This window comes from Alexandromys fortis, unplaced genomic scaffold (genome assembly GCF_014885135.2).
Source record: "Alexandromys fortis isolate MF-2015 unplaced genomic scaffold, M_Fortis_MF-2015_v1.1 scaffold_115, whole genome shotgun sequence".
In the NCBI taxonomy this organism is placed as follows: Eukaryota; Metazoa; Chordata; class Mammalia; order Rodentia; family Cricetidae; genus Alexandromys; species Alexandromys fortis.
The window spans coordinates 1260266-1269432 of record NW_026067989.1 but is presented as its reverse complement, the minus strand read 5'-3'; the positions used below and the strand labels follow the sequence as shown (position 1 = coordinate 1269432).

Sequence of the window (9167 nt, the reverse complement as noted above, 5' to 3'; positions counted from 1 at the left end):
GTCCGAAGACTGCCGGAAACCTCGCTCAGGAGCTGGAGTCAGGGAGCGCGTGGATCCTACCCCCCCCCCCCCGACGTCCTAAGGAGCGCCCGCTGCTCCCCGGCGAAGGGCGGGCAAAGGACGCCCCCGGGAAGGTGGCCCTGCCCTAGAGGCGGGGCCAACAGGTGCCCCGCCCACCCCGCGGCTGTTGCCCATACATGGAAGTCGCCACCTGGCCAGGTGTGCGCGCCGCCGGGGGCGGGACCGAAGCGCGGGGTGGGCGGGGCGAGAACCGGCAGGAGGGGCGAGCGCCGGCGGGCGGGTGCAGGGCTTGCCCGGGGGGTGGGGGGGGGCTGGACTTCACTGCTCGGCGCTCGGGGCCGCTTCTCGAATTTTTTTACCTACTTTGGTGCTGTTCCCACCGTCCTGTGCTGATTGGTCAGCCCGGCACGTCGGTCGTCGCGTGAGAGGAAAAATCTGCACATTTTTCCTCCTTCCTGAGGCGACAGTGGCTGTTCAAAGTCCTGTGTGAGTCAGCGCTAATTTCAGGGCTGGAAAACTGGAGTGATTTGTTTATCTTCGGAGCGGGCAAGAAGGAGGCTCAATGACCCGCAGGGGTGCGTGGGGGGGGGCGCGGACGCCTCGTGGCCCGGGGGGGGGGGGCTGTGGACCCGGCCCCTCCGCTGCGCTTGGGGGCTTCTCATTGGGGAATCGTGTTTTCCCAAAGGGTGGTTGCAGGGAAACACAACTGACCCGGGGCCACCAGGAATCCTAGCGTTGTTTTTTTGTGGCGAATAAAAGGAACCCGTAAGACGTTGGATGATTACCTAACTTTTGGACTTAATTTAAGCAACAATCACGATCTCTACAAAAACTTTTCATTCTCTACATAGGAGGCTTTTGGACAAGATGGTCGTTGTGTTTCTTTGCGTCTATTTTCTGGGCGCTATAATTTTGTTCTGCCTACGTAGCAGAAACGCGATTCCCAGTAGGGTATTTTCTTCTTTCCCTCAAAACAAAAGACAGACTGGCAATTCTAAGTCTACAGCTTGGCCACAGGGTGTTTAGCTGGCTCCAGCAGTGGCGTCAGGGTCACCTGAAGAGCTTGTTCAGAAGATTTCTGAGTTCTGGCTGGGGCATCTAGAATGTAACCTAAGAATTTGCATTTTAAACAGTTCTTTGGTATTACTAGTTGGGGACCACACTCGTGAGAAAGAGCCTACATCCAGCTACAACTGGAACCCTTTTGCTTGGTTTTTGTTTTTTTCTACCCAGGGCTCTGGCCCCCCACTAAATTAGGCTTCCTCTCCAGTGCAGAATTAGATCCACTCGTTTAAGGACTGGTGTCTGCTATTCCCACATCTCATTTGTGTTACACCCTCCACAGTGCTACTAGTTATGTCCAAACACAAGAATGGAATCCTTAACTTACATAAGAATTTCTACGTCTTCTTCCAGAATCCTAAGCAAGTTCTCTCTGTCCCCTCTGCCTCTGTTAGGCTCACTCCCTCTTCTTGTGGGTCTGCCAAATAATTGAGTCTCCGGTGTTCCTATCACCTGCCAGCCTGGAAATTTCTCTGACAGCCCCGCAGGGAATGTGTGTGCTGCCATTCCATAATCTTAGACTTCATTCTTGATCTAGCATTGATAAGCACCTAAGTCACCCGGGAAACTGTTTAAATGGCAGATTTTAGAATTTAGGGTCTCTGATGCCATCATGAGATGTTGCTACCAAAGAGGCCATGATGCAACTGCTCCTTGGGGGACACCTTTTTTGGCTTTCACTAGTGTTTTGTGGCTTTGAACTGTTTTGTTTTTGTTTTTAAATACTTTTACCACTACTTCCAGAATAGACTGGAAGTCCCAAAAGGAAAGCTGAATTTCGGGGTGTGTTCTACATGAAGTGGCCCTACTCCTCAACATGCTACATGCTTAATAAATGTTTTCCTGAGTAAGCCAGAATCTGAAGACGGTTTAGAATTTACCAGACAAATTAATGTATCTGTTCACTGCAGGTTCCAATGAATTCTCATTGAATTTTAACCCCCCCCCCCACATCTACATCCAGTTGTTCTAGGTATTTTTATTCCTCCTTAACCTCAGAAGGATCAAGTTTTAATAGAATGTTATATTGACATTAAAAGCTAATTCCCAATGAGATTTAATGATATTTGGAGGTGGGTCTTTGGAGGATAATGGGTCACGTGACGTCTGAGCTGGCACAAATGGAGAAGATAGCAATCTGAGTAAAGAAATTTCCTCGGCAAATACTAAATTTGCTGGTCCCTTGATCTTGGACTTCCCAAGCTTACAGAATCATGGGAAGTTTCTTGTCTTAAACCATCCAGCTTATGGTCTATCAGTTTATCATAGGCACTCAGACCACAACATATAAGGGCTCCCTGGATAGGAGACAGGTGCATTCCATTTGTCTCACTTCGAAAGTGGTTTGGGTACTGAATCTGTGAACATATAAGTGAACTCATTTGACACCACCAACGTGAGTAACAGAGAAAAATAAGTTCTACCTTAATGAGACCCAAGAGCTGTGGATTAATGGTCTGGGGAAACTCTTTGCCAGAGGTCATAACCCTATCAGAACGTAAGATAGAAAACTAGTCATCTCTCCTCTATTCCCTGTTTTATCTATAACTAGAGTCTTTGAAAATAACACTAGCCATATGGGTAAGATGTATGGGCCCACTAGGGCAGAGTCAAACTACAATAAAAGGTACCGTGGATGCCTGTTCGCCTTTATTCTCAGTGCCTTCTGAGTATCCACTAGCGTGGATATAGTCTCTGCGTTATGTGGAAATGCCCTGTGTATATTTCCTTTACATTGGTGGTCTGAGTGAGGGTTTTATTCTGGATGTTCTATCACTTTATGCAACTAATGATTGTCAAATGACCTTTTCTTACCATTCCCTGCAACTGCTATAAACATGACTGACCATTTATTAAACCTGTCCCCAGTGATAGTCATCCAGATGGTTCCTGGTGTATAGTCATCACCAACAGTGTGCAGTGAGCAGCCTTTGACTGTCCCTTGTATACATAAGTTTAGTACGCATCGCACAAATGGCCAAATAAGGGAGTCTGATATTTGGTTTATGACTAGACTAAGTCCAAACTCTACAAAGTGTTTATAGAAGTAATTGTACCATTAGTGCTTTTCTTTTTCATAATAAGATAACAACTTGGACAGATCCTCAGTATACAGTAGTGAATGAATGCGTGGGTGTATATGGCGTGTATCTTTTTTAAATGTTCTATATTGCAAAGGCTTCCAAGGCTAATGATGTGGCTTAGTGGTAGGATACGTACTTAACTTTCATGAGACCCTGGGTTCAATTCCTAGCATGTGAAAAAAGTAGGTGTTTAAGCCACTATTGAATTTTGATATGTGAAACATACTTCACGTGTCAAAGAAGTACAGAGACAACCAGTATCAATTTGGTGTATTAATTTGTTTTGCTGAGTATGTAGATACCTTTCCCAGAGTCTAAAATGTTCTAAAGATGGCTAGGGCGCTGGCTATCACTTCCATGCTATTGGTGGAAAGAAGGAAGAAAAGAATGTGGAAAAGCCACCTCTTTCTTTTTAAAGAAATGTCCCGGAATTTTTTGCTTGTGTCAATGAGATGTGTCACCGTCCCCCAGCAGTGTGCTCAGCTTAGAATCAGGTTTCTTTGCTAAGGCACAAAGGAGAAATGGACGTGGGAGACAAGTAGATGTGACTGCCATGGATAGATACTGTGTGGGTCTGCCGAGAAGGTAAGGCGACAAGGTAGTCCTTAAAAGCCCAAAAACTCCAACCATCGGGCAACATGACCAAAATCGCCTGGCATTTTCTTTCTTTTTCTTTTTTTAATATTTATTTATTTATTTATTTATTTATTTATTATATAGACAATATTCTGTCTGTGTATATGCCTGCAGGACAGAAGAGGGCACCAGACTCCATTACAAATGATCGTGAGCCACCATGTGGTTGCTGGGAATTGAACTCAGGACCTTTGGAAGAGCAGGCAATGCTCTTAACCTCTGAGCCATCTCTCCAGCCCCCTGGCATTTTCTTAACATGACAAAGTATTTGCTGGGAAAACAAAGAGAAGGAAGTTGTAGAATATACATTATGGGTGCTGTTTATTGAGCATGGATAGATGGTAGACATAAAGACAGACAGATAGATGTTAGATAGGAAGACTGAATTGCCTGTCCTGATGATTGGCAGTCCTAAGGCTCTGGCATCTCTTGGTCTTCATGGGACAGTAAAAGTTACTCTTCAGATGTTAAGCACTCAACAGATGTGTGTGTTTTTAGGAAACAGTGTGCTACTGGAGGTAAACCAGGAGAAAATGGTACAACCATTGTTCTTAACCCCTCTTCGTCCAGGGATTTCTGTGTGGAGTGTTGCTTGTCTGTAAGTTGATTTGATCACTCAGCTGTTATTTTTTTTCTCATATCGACTGTCTATAAATTCTGAATGTACGAGCAGGGACACGAGTTACCGACACACAAGTCTTGTTTGGTGACTCCTGAGCTTCATCACATTTTATGGGCAAATGCACATGAATATGAACCATTTCTTATTTCATTGACCAAGACAGCTGTGTTGAACCTGGTATCGGTGCACACATCTGGGAACCCTATCTCCTTCATGGTAAATCTGTGCATTTCATTAAGTGCCAGAGGAAAATGCTTCCTGAAACCCACTGGGGTAGATGCGCGTGGATGTGCGTGTGAGTACTGATGGTGTGTTCTCAAGTCCCCACCTCCTTGATGGCTAAACACCCCCCCTGTTTTCTAATCACCCTTCTTTGTAGGGCCATCGAAATGCAAGCAACAGAGAATTGAATAGAAGGGACTGCCACTACTATGGTTTTTTTTTTGTGTGTGTGTGGGGGGGAATTATTAAACTCCTCCTCAGGCTAGAAAGATTAATTCTTGTGCCAGCTCTCAAAGCTTGCTTACAGTCTCCAGGAGCCCTTGTGTCCACTGCCCTGAAGCCCAAATGCTTAACCTAGGTATCCCAGGAAAGCTTATGGGAGGTGTTCTGGAAAGGAAGCTCCATGTAAGCATATACGAACAACCGCACAATTCCTAGACCTAGATCCACCAAAATTAGCGATGTCACATTGTCCTACTTACCAATTTAAAAAATTTCCCAGGGCTGGGAACACAGCTCAGTTGGTAGAATGTCTGCCTAGAAGTCGTGGGTTTGATCCCAGCTGCACATAAACAGGATATGGTATGGCACACCTGTAACGTTAGTACTAGGGAGGTAGAGACAGGATCAGAAGTTCAAGGCCATCCTTAACTACCTAGGCTACATGAATAAAAATAAAGTGAATGAAAAGAAAAAACAAAACAGAAGATAAGACAAAGCTTCAGACTGTTATTACTACTACTACTACTATTATTATTTTTATTTTTCAAGACAGAGTTTTTCTGTGTAGTCTTGGCTGTGGAATTCACTCTGTAGACCAGGCTGGCCTTGAACTCACAGAGATTTGCCTGCCTCTGTCTCCTAGTGCTGGGATTAAGGTATGCTCCACCACCACCCAGGAAAGCTTTCTGACCTTTCTGGAGCATCTACAATGCACAGTTGGTCTCCAGAATACCCACAGGACTGGAATTTCCACTCGCTCATGCAGCAGTGTAGCTTAGGTGCGGAGAAACATGCATTCTTGTTATCTTCCTGGTTTTTCTGAAGCATGCTGTCTGTCTTTATTCTATAGTTCTGACCCAGTGGTTGCCTTTCTGAAGAGAGATGAGCCAGAAAAGGTTCATAAAGGGACAAATAAAGAAATTAAGTATTTGGTATCAGGATAAACTTTCCAAAATATAGAAGAGGTCAAGGGTTGAGTACAATCACAAATTATAAAGTCAGGGATAGGAATGAGGGAATAGAATTTTTGTAGGAAAATTTAACACATAAAAGCATAACTGCCGCCAGGCAGTGGTGGCACACACCTTTAATCCCAGCTTTCGGGAGGCAGAGACAGGTGGAACTGAGAGTTCCAGGCCAGCCTGTTCTTTTGTTTTGAAGTCAGGGTTTCTCTGTGTGTAGCTCTGACTGTCCTTGAACTTGCTCTGCAGACTAGCTGGCTGGCCTCGGACTCACAGAAATTGCCTGCCTCTGTCTCCTGAGTGCTGGGCTGGGATTAAATATGTGTGCCACCATACCCTGTAAGGCCAGCCTGTTGTACAGAGTGAGTCTATGATCCGCATGTAAGAGAAGTCATGCACATGTTATCTGCACACATTATTTTCTGTTGCGTTGGGCTAAGCAGCTTTCTCTTACAGTATTCAGCTGTCTTTGGGATGGGCTGTGGTAGTGTGTGCTTGTTATCCCAGCCCTCAGAAGACTAAGACAGGAAGATTGCAAGCTTCAGGCCAGCCTGGTAGCAACATCCTGTCTCAAAAAAAAAAAAAAAAAAAAAAAGCAAAATTAAAAACAAAACTATTTTTGACCTACAAAAACAAGGATTTCTTGTGTTCAGTCTCATAACATACTAGCCACGTCAGTGTAGATGAACTAATTTTTGTAAAGGCTGTTTTTGTCTTTCTAGTGCCTGTTATTACTAAATGTTTCCCCATGACAGAGAGAAGCCAAGTGCTAAAACGAAAAAGCTTGGGTTTGGAGGCAAAACAAGGATTTTGTTTCCATTCCCAATGGCATGTCCCTTTGAAACATTCTGACTTGGACCTGGAAGATGTTCCCTGGGCTCCCACATAGGGTATTAGCCAGAAACACAAAGATGAGTAAGTCCTGAGGCCTGCCACAAGGAGTCTGCAGGCAGCAGCAGATCAAAGACAGGAGAGACTGGGCTCCCTTGGGACTTTTCCAGATCCTAACCAGTGTGGCAGATGACATCCGGGAAATGCCACCAGGACAGCAAGCCATCCGCCAAGGGAAACCATAGAGGACACCCGTGTGGCTTCTTCTTCCTGTTGGCCAATGTGTCTGGGAAAGAGACAGCTGCAGGGTTCACTGAGAGGAGGAAGTTTGGAGGAAGAGAGCACAGATGAACTCCTATCAAGAAGTTAGACCTCATGGGTTAAGGTACACGAAGGTAGAAATGAATGGGGCTTGCTGATGTACGTTCTGTGGTGTGTGTGTGTGTGTGTGTGTTTCTTTAGATAAGGGCCACTCTAGTTTACTTCCTGATTTCCCATCTAGGCATGGAAGGAGTGATACCAAATAATGACTCAGTCAAGGAAACTCAGGCCTTCTCAATGAGGAAGCATGGTATGGTCAAAGAAACCTCTACCAAAAGCAGAGGGTAGGGGTAGGGGCTGCATATGAGATTTGAATGTCTCTTAGTGCTAAGGATTTGCTTTAATCACAAGAACTCCAGTATTTTATGTCCAGACCCCCGTCCTGTGAGTCTGCACGTCACAGGTTTTTGGTCTTGGCTCCACCCCGCTAGCTTGGCCATGATGGCGTCCGTGGGAGCAGCTCTCTAACCCCCCTCGTCCTCTGCTGAAGAAACTGAAGGTGTTAACAATAGTAAGCAACCTCTTTAGGTGTGGATGGAATGCTGGCCCTCTATAGAAGAGTGCCTGCCAGCCTTCAGAACGTTGTGACCCTTTAATGCAGTGCCTCATGTTGTGGCGACCCTAGCCTTAAGATTATTTTGTTGCTACTTCATAACTGGAGTTTTGCAACTGTTACGAATCATAGTGTAAATATCTGTGTTTCCTGATGGTCTTAGGTGACCCCCCCCCAAGATTGTGACCCACAGGTTGAGAACTGCTGCTGTAGAAGGTTTACTGAGAATGGGGGTGGAACTCAGTAGAAGAGTTCATGTTTAGCTTATGTGAGACAGACCCTGGGTTCAGTCCCCAGTGTAAGACGGAGACTGCTTTTTTGTTTCCCAGTCGCCCTGACCCAAAAAAATCACACCAAAACTGTATTAATTACAACACAGTTCAGCCAATGACTCAGGCATATTTCCAGCTAGCTCTTACATCTTGAATGAACCCGTTTCTATTAATCTGTGTATTGCCATGAGGCTGTGGCTTACCGGGTATGGTTCCAGCATCTATTTTCTTCGCCTGCTACATGGCACCTCCTTGACTCTGCCTATTGTTTCTATATATCTCTGTTTGGTTTCTCACCTGGCTTTATTCTGTGTTGCCATAGGCCAAACCACTTTTATTCATCAACCAATAAAGCAACACATATACAGAAGGACATCCCACATCACCCCAGCACTAAAATAGTTAACTAAATATTTTTTAAAATTATTGAGAGTTTCACCTGGTATTGGTAATTTGTATTTTATACTAGCCATGGGAAGACAGGCCCTTGGGGTTTTGTTTATAAACCCCAAGATTTGGGCACTAGGCATAGTGACTATTATTTGACTGTTTTGTTTTGCTTTTGAGATAAAGTCATCTGTAGCCTAACTTGCCCTGGACTCACTACGTAGCTGAGGGTGACCTTGATCTTGAAATTCGGGGGCCCTTTGCCTCCACCTGCTGAGTACTGGAATTGCAGGCAAGTATGCACAACGCTGAGAATTGAATCCCTGGTGTCCTGCAGGCTATGCAAGCATTCTACCAACTGAGGCGTATTGACAAAACCAATCACTTGCCACACTGCATACTCTGGGGTTCCCTCAGCATCTACTGAGGGCTGAACAGCGTTAGCCTCACACATGTTCACGACGCGCCACATCCTGCCATCAGGATGACTCCATTTGTCATGCTTTAAATCACTGGGGAGGTGGTGCTTGGTTATCTATTCGGGCCCCGCCTCTCAGAGATGAGCCCCTCCTGAGATTTTCTGTGCTGGAGTTGATCATTTTGTTCTGGATCCTGTGGGAAACTGTCCCGCCTGCTCCTTGAGCCAGTGAGTCACTTCCTCCCTGCCAACCTCTGAAGTTCCCTTCCTTGCCCAGGCCAGCTCAGAAGCTTCAGACTGCAGGCAGGAAGGTACTCCTGGCAGGCGGCACCCAGTCTTTGAATGTTGTGAGGTAAATCCTCCAGGCAGGAGGGTTTGCGCGTGTGCGCCAACAGGGGCCGAGTGCTGAATTCTAGGCTCGCCGTTTCTTCCTTTCCATTTTAAACGACTCTAGGAAAGAAAGGCCCGTAAAAGGTGCTGCGGCTGCAGGTTTCACTTGTGACTCATGGAAATTTCTAAAATGATAAATATTGGCTCAGCAGCAGCCTGACCTA

At 45.6% G+C, this 9167-nt stretch overlaps 1 protein-coding gene across 2 annotated transcripts in view; it reads left to right on the top strand.

The window, feature by feature from the left end:
- Positions 1-85: 85 nt before the first annotated feature.
- Positions 86-9167, top strand: part of Bfsp1 (beaded filament structural protein 1) — an 82874-nt gene continuing 73792 nt past the window's right edge. Inside the window, exon 1 of one of the 2 annotated variants that reach the window (XM_050159594.1) lies at positions 86-507. The gene's annotated coding sequence lies outside the window, so the exon portion shown is untranslated. The remainder of the gene's footprint in view (positions 508-9167) is intronic. The other variant, XM_050159593.1, reaches the window with a different exon arrangement.